A 13,210-nucleotide genomic window follows, 5' to 3' on the forward strand; every position below is an offset into this window, starting at 1 on the left:
CGCCACTAACCCCCCCCCCCAGGTAAATTGATAAATTCCACATGACAGATGCTAGCCTCAATGTGGTGATGAGGCAATTGATGGAGGATGAGCTGCTGAAATTTTTCTTGTTATGCAGCTGAAAATGAAGTGGCAAGCCTAATCATGTGTTGATCACTTGTGCCATCTGCTGGTGGCCCCTGATGGGAACTGTGGGGTCTAGATCAGGCTTCCTCAACCTTGGCCCTCCAAATGTTTTGAGACTACAATTCCCAGCATCCCTGACCACTGGTCCTGCTAGCTGGGGATCATGGGAGTTGTAGGCCAAAAACATATGGAGGGCCGAGGTTGAGGAAGTCTGGTCTAGGTTAATATTTTCAGAATTGTTTCTGCTTTATCTCATTGTGTGACAAATCTGTTTGCAATTATTTACATCGCAGTGGAAGGATTTAAAAGTTATTTTTAAAATAGGATTGTTGCTGCAAATTCTCCCCCCAGGACCCTGTTACCTTTAACACACACACACACACACACACACACACACACACACACACACACCACCACCACCATTTTTGTTGCTTTCATTGGTTACAGCTGATTTTTGTTCATGATGCTAACATTTGCTATCTGGTCATATCTCATTGCACACCCTGTTAAGGAGGGGAACCTGTGACCCTCCAAACGTCGTAGGACTACAATGACCATCGGGGTGTATGGGTTGTTAGGGGAGGGGGAGCAACCCTGGTGGGGGACATGCTGTGCTCCCTCTGGGGTAGTTTGTCCACCTTTGCTCCCCACCCTGCACTCAGCTCTCACCTGTGACTCCTAAAAGCTGCCAGCATGAGACAGCGGCCACATCATGGGAATGGCATGCAAAGACAGGCTCCAGCAGATTGAGCAGACAAGACCAATAGTGGGTCCAACGGCCAAGAAGGCAGCTTCTGCATGTGTTGTAGAGGGAAATGAGGGCAGATGGGGCTCGTCAACCTGGGAAGGTAGCCCATCTAGGCAAAGGATCGTAAACCTCCGCTGCCTTGCGGGATATCGTCAGGAGAAGTGAAGATTAAGGAGTAAACCTCTGCGTAGACAAATCCAAAGTGGAGTCCCTCAGATGGCTGGATGGCGCCTTGCATGCGTCTTTCCAGCAACTGATGCAGCAAAGCTGCTGCAGATATATTGCTCTGCTTTTCTTTGGACCATATCAGTGACGCCAAGTGGGGTGGGGGTCCTTGTTGTCTTGGCAGCCCAGGACCTCCGAACACACTGTCCAGGCTTGTGCCCTGGGGAGGTGGGTGATGGGGAGGTGGCATCTGATGCCAGGTGCGGCCACTTAGGAAGAATTTTGCCTCTGTGTACTTTATGACTCATAGTCATCTGACTTACAGGGAAGTTGTGAAGGTGGAAGTGGCAAGGGCTGCAATTAACGTTGCATCTTATCTACATGTTAACTAATAGGAGAGTAGTACAGTGGTACCTACTTACGAATTTAATGCGTTCCGAACGCACATTTGTAAGTCGAAAAAGTTTGTAAGTTGAATCCCATAGGAATGCATTGGGAGAAAAAAAATCGTAAGTCGAAGCAACCCTATCTAAAAATTCGTAAGTAGAAAAAATCCTATCTAAACCGCATCCAAGATGGCGGACGGAGCTCCATTCGTAAGTAGAAACATTCGTAAGTAGAGTTATTCGTAAGTAGAGGTACCACTGTATAGCATGAGGGCCAGATTTAAATGGATCTTCTCAGACACCAGTTTTATAGTCATGCTGAATATCTGAAGGGCTAGTGGTGAGACAAGATTTGAGTTAATAACAGCAGCTGGGAACACCCTGAGTACATATGTTTCAGAGTCGTTGAGGAAATTATTGAAATCAGAAAGTGAAAAGTCACTTTGGTTCAATAGTTAATTTATGAATAGCCATAAAATAAAGTAATGACATTTTAAGAGCAAATAAATTATGTATTTTTAAACAGTTAATTTAAAAATAGTTCAATAGTATTTATATGATTAATCATTTCGGACTTAAATCTAATTTCTATTTGTTTTTCATTTTTATAAATGTCACAGCGTAATGCATTATGAACAATGCAGGAAATGGCAGGACAGACTCGTCATCTTGTAATGATTTCCTTGGTCATTTATAATTTACAAATGCTGTCACAAACTCTCCCTGATTTTGTTAGACATACATGAATTAATGGCCCAAAGTGGGGAATGATGACTTAAGGCTAGGCAAATATTTTCCATGGAAATAGCAACATTGTGAGTTGCCTTTGTCTTGGGAAAAGTGGAAGTTAATATGCTCTATCATTCTTCCATCATTTCAATATAGGCTACAAGTACTGATGATCCTTCCTATTGACACTAAAATGTTGATAGGGATTATTGCATTTTGAAGTTCTTTATTATAGGGAAATAAAAATAAAAAATCCTTCCAGTAGCACCTTAGAGGCCTTATTTTATTTGTTTTATTTTTTGAATCTATCTTGTCTTCACACTTGCGAAACTAACCTGACTATTCTAAGCTTTGCTGGGTAGAGCAAATAAATGCTTAGAGTGTAGGCATTTTCTGGTATTGCAGATCTGTTGGGCGTGTACTGTGGGACAGCATTAATGATTAAAACGGAACTGTGGAACTTGTGCTTCACCAAGAATCAACTGCAACTACACCTATTTGGAAGCCTCAGTAGAGGAAAGGAATTTTTTTTGACCACCTGTTCCATTTCAAGTTACCCAACTACATCAGAGGGCTGGGAAAAAAAGTAAATGGCCAGATTCTGTCAGAGAAGAGACACTGTATATCCCAAGTCAATCAGGCTCCTCCACCTAACCATTCCATCTCTAGTCAGTCTTAAGTCAAAGCATCATTTTTGAGGCCTGGTACAGACTTACAACACATGCACTTATACAGGTCCAGTCTATTAGGCAGACTTAGGCGGCCACCAAGTCAATGGATGCTGTGGAGTGGAGAGAGTTGGCGAGGTGTTGGGGAAGAGAGCCCTGTGTGCCCCTGAATAATAATAATAAAATATTTTTAAAAAATTTATACTCCGCCCTCCCCAGTCAAAACCGGGCTCAGGGCGGCTGACACAGTAAAATTACAATAAGACATAAAAGAAAAAAACAATCAATTAAAATACAGGTTAAGATACAATTTAAGTTTAAAATTTTAAAGATGCAGCCTTATTTTAAAATAGCCCAAATCAAAACCATAGGGAGGGAAAACATAGGGGTCAGACTGAGTCCAGCCCAAAGGCCAGGCGGAACAGCTCCGTCTTGCAGGCCCTGCAGAAAGATGTCAAATCCCGCAGGGCCCTGGTCTCCTGTGAGAGAGCGTTCCACCAAGTCGGGGCCAGTACTGAAAAGGCCCTTGCCCTAGTTGAGGCCAATCTAACCACCTTATGGTTCAGGATCTCCAAAATGTTGTTGTTTGTGGACCTTAAGGTCCTCCGCGGGGCATACCAGGAGAGGTGGTCCCGTGGGTACAAGGGTCCTTCTCCACCTTTAAATGTGGACTGGATCGAATTTTTTTCTAGTCCCTGCTCTCTACACCACACAGCATAGAGGAACTGTTTAGAAACCTGTTTTATGCTAGCCCTGTCCTGATTTCTGCTGCTGTACAATTCTATATATGCCCCCACTGAGTTCAGCAGGACTTACTTTCAGGTAAGTAAGTATAAGGATTTCAGCTTTAGACATGTTAGAGATGAACATTTCAGACCTTTTTTTTTTTGCAAATATAGATATCCCACATGCTACTTGAGCATGGATAGCCATTCTCAAATTTTATTTATTTACTGCCCTTCACCCAAGGATCACAGGATGCTTTACAGTATAATACAGTCTGTTACTAGAAGCAAGCACAGTCAGTGGATTGCAGCCATGTTTGGGCTTTTAAAAACCTCTGCCCATCTCTGTTTCAGAGGTTTTTGACATTCTGGTATCTGTCACACCGTCTGTCTTGCCATATTTCCACAACTGCGGGAATTCCTTTCTCTCCAGCCCTCTCCTTGTTCACTTTCTCTTTTCAGCTGGAAAATGGTTGAGACATTTCTCTAAATGTCAGCACATATGAAAGACCACTTAAAAAAAACCCACCCTTTATAAATTAACATCTTCCTTGGTTGGTACTGATGAAAAGTCCTTGCATTGTGCTCAGTTTATTCACTTGGGAAGCCAATTTATTTCACTAACTCTGTACTAACTGTTTGCATTGACATCAGGGTCTGCTCTGAGCAAGCATGACAAATTGTTTATTGAACTGTAAATGGGCATTGTCTGATTTTGAACAATAGCATTATCTAATTATGAAACTCCGAGCATCACTTTAGACTCATTTAGTTGGCTATAGAAACCCAGCTTACCAAACCTAAACACGCTTTCAGTCTTTTCTCTCTCCCCATCTCAAATGTTCTATCATGCGTGGAAGAATAGCCCTTGTTATCATAGATGGTAATTCTATAGACTGGTCTGTTGCACAGAAAAGGAACTAATATGGTACTAATCAAGACCTGTCAAATAACTCTAGGGTAGCTGAAAGGGGGGAAAGTGTGTGTGTTTGTGTGGAAATAATACATACAGAGGAAGATTCAGAAATGAGATGGAAAAGAAGGACCATGTAAAGCACATTCCATCTAAAGCTGCTGCAATGGCATTGTTGGCAGGTGTGTTCCAGTTGAAAGTCAAGCATGGTTCCCAAGGTTGCCAGCACAAGTGATTGTGATTTCTGCGCAATCTTTGAAAGGGGAAACAATCGCACATTCCTCTGCATGTGCGTTCCTGAAGTGGAGTCAGGTCACATTTCTCTCCATGCGAGAAATTCAAGAATAAGTGGTTCTCACTTACACATCCTCTCTTGCTGTATCATAGTAGCATAGGAAGCTGCCCTTAATAGTTTATATATTTCTTCAAATTTATTTCTCTCTCCTCCTCTCAGCTGAAAAGTCAGAGTAAAATACAGCTATGTGTTGAGTATAATTGATGCTTCTCTTACAGACTAAACATAACCTCATTTCTTAAAATGTATGCTCATGCCTGTGCAAGATGGTGAATTTTGGGTCTCCAACTGGAGCTTGAATTTGTGTACTAATCTGACCTTGGTGAAAATGGAATAGTAATGACTAAGTATGGGTAAATTTGTCAATTTAGGTTTCTCTCCATTTCTCATTTTTCTATTCCTAACTTCAGCTGTCCACATTTCCACATGTTGTGATTTTTTTTTTAAAAAAAACCAAAGCATCTTGAAAATTCAGCAGCATCTTACTGTCAGTTTCTCCTAATACAGTCGTACCTTGAAAGTCGAACGGAATCTGTTCCGGAAGTCTGTTCAACTTCCAAAACATTTGGAAACCAAAGCGTGGCTTCTGATTGACTGCAGGAAGCTCCTGAAGCCAATTGGAAGCTGTGCCAAACCATTCCTGGTTTCGATTGTTTGGGAGCCAAATTATTCAGGAGCCAAGGTGTTTGAGATCCAAGGTACGACTGTATATACATATTCGTATGCAATATTTGCCTAATATTCACACTTTTGCAAAGCAATTTCACCTTGCCTAATGTGCTTTGTGTGTCATTTTCACTAAAATATGCATTTTATGCATGCTTTACCCTAGTTTGTAGATTTTTGTACATATTACATGGCTGGAGATTGGCATTGCAAAATTCAGAGAAATGTGAATTTCAAAGGATGGCTGTGTCTCGGTTCACATATTGTTTGGAAAGTAAAAATTAGGAAGGCCCACCTTTAAAAGCAAACTGAATGAAATTAATCTTCTCGTCCCCAGTAATGAGAAACTTCAACACTTCAACACAATCACTTGGATGTGAAGAGAAGGAAGTTCTTGAAAGGAATGTTCCTTGCAGTTGCCTGCACCTTTTGAAAATCCTCTCCAGATGTTTGGGGGGCCTCACCTGAACAATATGGGAGGGGAGTATGGGAGACTGCCCAGGGTGTGGAGAATCGCCCCAAATTGGGTGTGTGGACCACTTTCCAGTTGTCGCAACTTCACAAAAGTGGATCATATTTACAGGAACACCTTTGTGTATCATGATTATAGAAGCATGGAAAATAGAGCAACAGAATAAGGACAGAGCCACTGGGAAAAAATGGAAATTTTACAGAAAGGACCACATTACATGCAACAGAAGAACCTGGAAGCGGAAAATGAGATTGTATGGAGAGTAAAGCTTAAACAAACCTGTTTGCTGCTTAAGAAGAAGAAGAAGAAGAGTTTGGATTTGATATCCCGCTTTGCAACTTATTTTGTCTGGTGAGTTTTTCAGGTTGTAATCCTAGGCTCATTTACCTGGAAGTAAGCCCATTGAACTCCAGGAAAATTAGGATTGCACTGTGAATGTGCACATTGCTATATATCTTATGGCCAAATCGGTTTTAGGTATAGTGTATATTGATTCTAAGCTGCAGCGGTGTGAAGGGCAAGTAATGGAGCTGCAGTTAAGCTTCTTGCTTATTTTATTACATTTTTTTTTAAAGAGGGGCATTAAGTCTTTCTCAGATTGAATTGTACATTCCTGGTAAGTTTCCTTGAATCCCTCTTAAAAGAATAAAGATGCCACAACCTTATTCAAAGTCAATAAAAGAAGTTTACTTATGAGTTCACAGTTGAAGGTAGACTTAGTTACAAATAGGTACATGTGGATCTGCCCCATATGGGGGAATGATCCCAGTGCTTCTGCTAGCTGAGCAGTCCTGGCCACAAAGCTGGTCAAACGAAGAAGGAAGTCAAAAAGAAGGAAGGGTGTTGCGTGACTCGTCCTTTTGTTACCTGGACAGGTTAGGTCATGCCCACCTTCTATCACATGCAAAAGGAAGGATGCTTTTGCGGACATGCCTTGGACTTGGTGTTTACCTCTATGGATGTTGGTGATCTGACATTAAGTAAAAGCGAAACAAAAGAAGTGCCATGGTCAGATCACTTTCTGGTGCAACTGGACTTCTCCGCAACCCTTTCCCTCTGCAGGGAGGTGGGACCGATTCGGATGGTCCGCCCCCGCTACTTAATGGATCCAATTGGCTTCCAAAGAGTGGTAGGGGATGTTTTATCCCATGTCGATGGCCTTTCAGCTGATTCCCTGGTGGCCCGCTGGAATGCGGAGTTAACCAGCGCTATTGACTGTCTGGCTCCGAAGCGCCCTCTCAGATTGCATGGAGCCCGGACAGCCCCGTGGTTTCCCCCGGCGCTGAGGGCAATGAAACAGTCGTTGAGACGGCTAGAGCGCCGGTGGCGGAAAACTCATTTTGAATCAGACCGGACACGGGCTAGAGCTCAACTTCGAGCCTACCAAGTGGCAATGGCGACGGCGAAGAGGACCTTCTTCACCGTCTCCATCGCATCTGCAGAAAACAGCAGCAGGAGACTCTTCCAGGTGGTTCGCAATTTAGCGGAACCACCTGCTCCATCCGGGCCCAGTACGGGCCACATGATCTCCTGCAATGATTTTGCAAAGTTTTTTGCAGATAAAGTCGCTCAGATTCGGGAAGAGGTAGACTCCACCGTGGGAGCAGGGCCGGGGCGGGGGAGTGCTAGAGTCCTGTCTAGTCAAGTTTTGTGGGATCAATTTCAATCTGTTACCTCCGAGGATGTGGACAGGCTGCTTAGACGAATGAAACCAACCACCTGTCTCCTTGATCCTTGCCCATCCTGGCTTATAAAAGCTAGCCAGGAAGGGCTGGGCGATGGGCTTCGCGGGTTGGTAAATGCTTCTCTCCATGAGGGAGCCTTCCCAGACCCGCTGAAAGAGGCGGTTATTAAACCGCTTCTTAAAAAACCATCTTTAGATCCGGCCAATATGGCCAACTATCGCCCAGTCTCAAATCTTCCATTCTTGGGCAAGGTGATTGAGCGAGTGGTTGCGGAACAACTCCAGGCACGCCTGGAAGAAGCGGACCATTTGGATCCCTTCCAGTCAGGATTCAGGCCTCATCATGGGACTGAAACTGCCTTGGTCGCACTGGTCGATGATCTCCGGCGGGCTAGGGACAAAGGTAAGAGCTGTTTCCTTGTTCTGCTGGATCTCTCAGCGGCTTTTGACACCATCGACCATAACATCCTTCTGGACCGTCTAGAGGGCTTGGGAGCTGGGGGCACTGTCATGCAGTGGTTCCGCTCCTTCCTCCTGGGCCGTGTTCAGAAAGTGGTGGTGGGGGATGAGTGTTCAGACCCCTGGGCGCTCACTTGTGGGGTGCCTCAGGGTTCTGTCCTCTCCCCCATGCTTTTTAACATCTATATGCAGCCGCTGGGAGAGATCATCAGGGGGTTTGGGCTGGGTGTCCATCAGTATGCTGATGATACCCAGCTCTACCTCTCTTTTAAATCAGAACCAGTGAAGGCGGTGAAGGTCCTGTGTGAGTGCTTGGAGGCGGTTGGAGGATGGATGGCGGCTAACAGATTGAGATTGAATCCTGACAAGACAGAAGTACTGTTTGTGGGGGACAGGAGGCGGGCGGGTGTGGAGGACTCCCTGGTCCTGAATGGGGTAACTGTGCCCCTGAAAGACCAGGTGCGCAGCCTGGGAGTCATTTTAGACTCACAGCTGTCCATGGAGGCACAGGTCAACTCCGTGTCCAGGGCAGCTGTTTATCAGCTCCATCTGGTACTCAGGCTGAGTCCCTACCTGCCCACTGACTGTCTCTCCAGAGTGGTGCATGCTCTAGTTATCTCTCGCTTGGACTACTGCAATGCGCTCTACGTGGGGCTACCTTTGAAGGTGACCCGGAAACTACAACTAATCCAGAATGCGGCAGCTAGACTGGTGACTGGGAGCGGCCGCCGAGATCACATAACACCGGTCCTAAAAGACCTACATTGGCTCCCAGTACGTTTCCGAGCACAATTCAAAGTGTTGGTGTTGACCTTTAAAGCCCTAAACGGCCTCGGTCCGGTATACCTGAAGGAGCGTCTCCACCCCCATCGTTCTGCCCGGACACTGAGGTCCAGCTCCGAGGGCCTTCTGGCGGTTCCCTCATTACGAGAAGCCAAGTTACAGGGAACCAGGCAGAGGGCCTTCTCGGTAGTGGCACCCACCCTGTGGAATGCCCTCCCACTAGAGGTCAAAGAGAACAATTACCAGACCTTTAGAAGGCATCTCAAGGCAGCCCTGTTTAGGGAAGCTTTTAATGTTTGATGGATTTCTGTATTTTAGAATTTCTGTTTTTTTTGGAAGCCGCCCAGAGTGGCTGGGGGAACCCGGCCAGATGGGCGGGGTATAAATAATAAATTATTATTATTATTATTATTATTATTATTATTATTATTATTATTATGCTCCAGCCAGGAGGAACAGGAAGTTTCGACCAAACATTCCCTCGCATGTCTTCTCTAGCTTCTCAAGGGATGTTGTACTTGACTGCCTCTCATGGATCACATCCCACACCCTTCAGCCACAAGGGCACCTTATTTGAATGGGAATATTTCATCCTTGCTAAAAAGGGGCTGAGTTTAAACTCCCCAAAAATTTAAATCTAAATAAAGAAGAAAGCAAGGTGCTTGGTTTTATCAAGACGATCGGATATGCCAGTTGGCTGGCATATTCTTGGAGCAGCTCTTTCTCTCTTCACCACAAGCAACACTCATTGTTCAGAGCAAAGCCACATTGCACACCTGGTCTTGGGCCACATGCAGAGTTCCAGCTGAGCCGAACTACTTGGTAACACTGGATCGCACCATTTATTTCTTCCCTACTCTATTCTATAGTCTAGGTGGCTCAGTTGAAAAGATCCATAAAATAATACACATAAATAGCAAGAAAGTCAGTACGGCAGGCCTTTCAAGCTCTGCCCCAGCTGCAAGACCAAAATCATCAGCATTATGAAAAGAAGCTGTATATTGTGACAGATGGGGAAATCCAGCCATCTAAATGGCTGCCCGGATGCTGTGCACGGGAGCAGCAGAGGACTGGGTTGTGGGTTGGGACTGTAGCAATAATCTCAACTGGCTACCATCCCTTAGCCAGGTATTCACTGCAAGTTCCATTGATCCCAGTATGCGTAAGCGTGAGTGCAATTGGACACGGAACAGGAGTCTGTGTGCTGCTTTTTTCTTTTCTTCCAAGCTCTCCTAATCAGCTGAAGATTAGTGGAGTTTTATTCATGTACTGCCTCAAAGAGCTAATAAAGACCCTTCTCTCTCTTTCTCCAAATAGATGAGGAAGGGCTGCAGCTCAGCGGGGTACCACTTGGTTTGCAGGCAAAAGGCCCCAGGTTCAATCCCTTGAAATGCCTGGCAGGGCTGGGAAAGATGGATGTTTTGAAACTTCGTAGAGCTGCTCCCAGGAGGCACAGACACTACTGAGTTTTAGTAAGGTGGTTTTAGTATGGTCTTATGAGTATTTCTGAATAAGGAAATCTTCCCCCGTGAGACTAAACAAAACACACTTAAGTCTTCTTTGTGGTGACAGTACATCCCTCTGGCTGCTTACCAGAAGGTTGGTGGTTCGAATCCACCCAAGGACCACTGTGGGCAGGATTCCTGCACTCTCAGGGGTTGGACTAGATGACTCTCGAGGTCCCTTCCAACTCTTCAATTCTCGTTATGAGTGCAAAAGTTACTTTTTTCGCCTTACTAGTGCCATGCAACGTGCTCTGCTCTTTAAATCCCAATTATTCACCTCATTTTACATTTCTTGCAAAATATGAAGCCTAAGGAAAATAACAATTCCAGCTGAGCATTTATTTAATACCCGGTTTTGCAACAAAATCACAAATACCTCATGTTTTGCAGAGATATACACAGATTCCCCCCTCCCCAGCCTCCCCCCTTAAAGAATAAACAGCCTAGTCCTCCCAGCACACTGTTTATGAAAGCCTTCTTGTTAGAACAACCCACGTCGGTTGGTTAGAACGAATGCAAAGGAAGTGTGGGATGCAAAGAAACAAAAGTGAAGTTTACCTGGCATAATAGAGTTTACAGCTCCTCTTGTCAGTGTTGGAAAGGCGCTTACAAGAGATGCCCTGCTGCAATCTTACAGGTTAATCCCTTTTTCACACTGGGGTTTGACTCAGATCAAACCTGGCGTGCTTAGGCACCTGAAGGCTGTCACTGACAAGGGGCTGTAAAGAGATGGACTGCCACTGATCTGGTCTAAATGAGCCAGTTGCACCAGGCTGATAAAAGCAAAGATTTACTGGAGTAGACAGACCTGAGCTAAAACAGGCTACTCTCTCTATTGAAACACTGTCTGTCACGTTAATCAGTCATCTCTGCTGTCAAGCACAGTCAGCTAAAACAATAGAACTTTGCCTGAGCTTCGGTGAGGAGGGAAAAATCTGGGGCAGATGTCAGATAATGGATACTGATACTCTGGTGTGATCTGAGGGGCTAGACCTGCAGCGTTCCTCCCTCCTCTCCCTATTCCCACTTTGCTTAGTTTTTTGATAGGATGTCTGGTTGAGCACTAAATAAAGCCATAAAGACTTTAGGGACAAGGTAATGATAATGAATTATGGGGAGAAAAAGTGCTTTGTCCAATTCTGATTCAATCAGAGAAATGGTTGGGTAATAGCTAAAACAATATTGTTTTTTTCCAGGTGGATTTTATGTGCCAATTTGTCTTTAATATTCTCTCTCCTATTATTTCTATCATGTTAGGCCAGAACTTCTCGAGCTACTCTAGCGCACAGAGTGATGTGAACTAAACACATCTGAAGCAATTTCTCTGTCATTACAACAGAACTACCAAAAGATGTAATGAAATACCTTATTGGATATATAGATATATATACGGTACACACACACACACACACAAAGAAAACAGGTTTAAAAATTCAAGATAGAAACCAGGGGAGAAAATGTTAATGGTTTCAAACATGTAACTTATATATAAGTTCTAAATCTTGTTTTTGCTTTAATGGTGCATTTACTTAAAAATAAAACGAAAAGCTTAATGTTTTAAGTATTGGTGGAGCAGACTTCAATTCAATACATAGATGGATTTAGTCCCTTGGAGTTCTGTGTTCAAAAGCTTGCTCAGTCAGGAGACAAGTTCTTTTTATTTTGGTTCTCAATCATTATAATAGATTAGCTGTGTACAAATCAGCAGGAAAAGACAGCTCCACCTTAAGACTGGGCACCTTAAGACTGATAATTAAATTATTTTGATGATTTGAAACTCTGTAAAGGAATTACATCTTAGGCATGTTAAGGGACAGGTAAGCAAAGTAGGATAAATTTAAAAAACAACAATAATTTCTGGCATGAAGCTGAGTATTAAATATTCATTGTTTACTAAAGGTCACATGTTCCTATGCTCATATTTGACATGAGTGTCTATGCCCAGGGTTATAGCTATAGAGGAATCTGTGAGTATCAAAATGGAAGACAAGTAAAACATGTGATTGTACTTACCACCCTCATTGCGAGAGGTCAGGTTACAGGCAACCAGGCCTTCTCGATAGTTGCACCCACCCTGTGGAACACCCTCCCATCAGATGTCAAGGAAGTAAACAACTATCTGGCTTTTAGAAGACATCTGAAGGCAGTCCTGTTTAGGGAAGTTTTTTTATGTTTGATGTTTTACTGTGCTTAATGATTTTAACTTGTTGGAAGCTGCCCAGAGTGACTGTGGCAACCCAGTCAGATGGGCAGCATATAAATATGTTGTTGTTGTTGTTAAAGAAATAATCCAGGTTCCATGCACTTGGAGAGGGCGCTTCAGAGCCAGACAGTCAATAGCCTGGTTAACTCCATATTCCAGCAAGTCACCAGAAAACCAGCTGAGATGTCATCCTTTCTGCTAGTGTCATGACCTAGTTATCCTTCTAGCTATGATTCTGGCCCGACCCCACAAGGAGGGAAGCTACCATTTTGGCCAAATGGTGACCTTCAGATGTTCCCATCGGCTGGCTCTTGATTATGCTGGCTTGGCGCTAGTGGGAATTGTAGCCCAAAGGGCGCCAGGTTGCAAAAGGCTGGTTGAGACAAGTTCTGTACAGAAAGAGCACTCGCAACCGAATTGTCAGATGAGTTTGACAAGGTGTCTTCTCTGCCCCGCCGCCCCAAGCCAGATGCCATGAGACAGGGATCGTGGAGCCTCATTCTGTCTCTCTCTCACGCGGCTATGTGGCACTTGCTTACGCTTCCCTAGCTGGAGGAGTAGAAAGCAGCAGTAGGAAATGAGGAAGAGAGCAGGGGAGAGAAGAAACGACACTCTGCTTGCTATCAGGCTTATCTGTCAGTTCAGTTGTGATGGTGGGCTTGTCGCTCTGCGAATGCGATTGT

Source organism: Zootoca vivipara, chromosome 7 (genome assembly GCF_963506605.1).
Source record: "Zootoca vivipara chromosome 7, rZooViv1.1, whole genome shotgun sequence".
In the NCBI taxonomy this organism is placed as follows: Eukaryota; Metazoa; Chordata; class Lepidosauria; order Squamata; family Lacertidae; genus Zootoca; species Zootoca vivipara.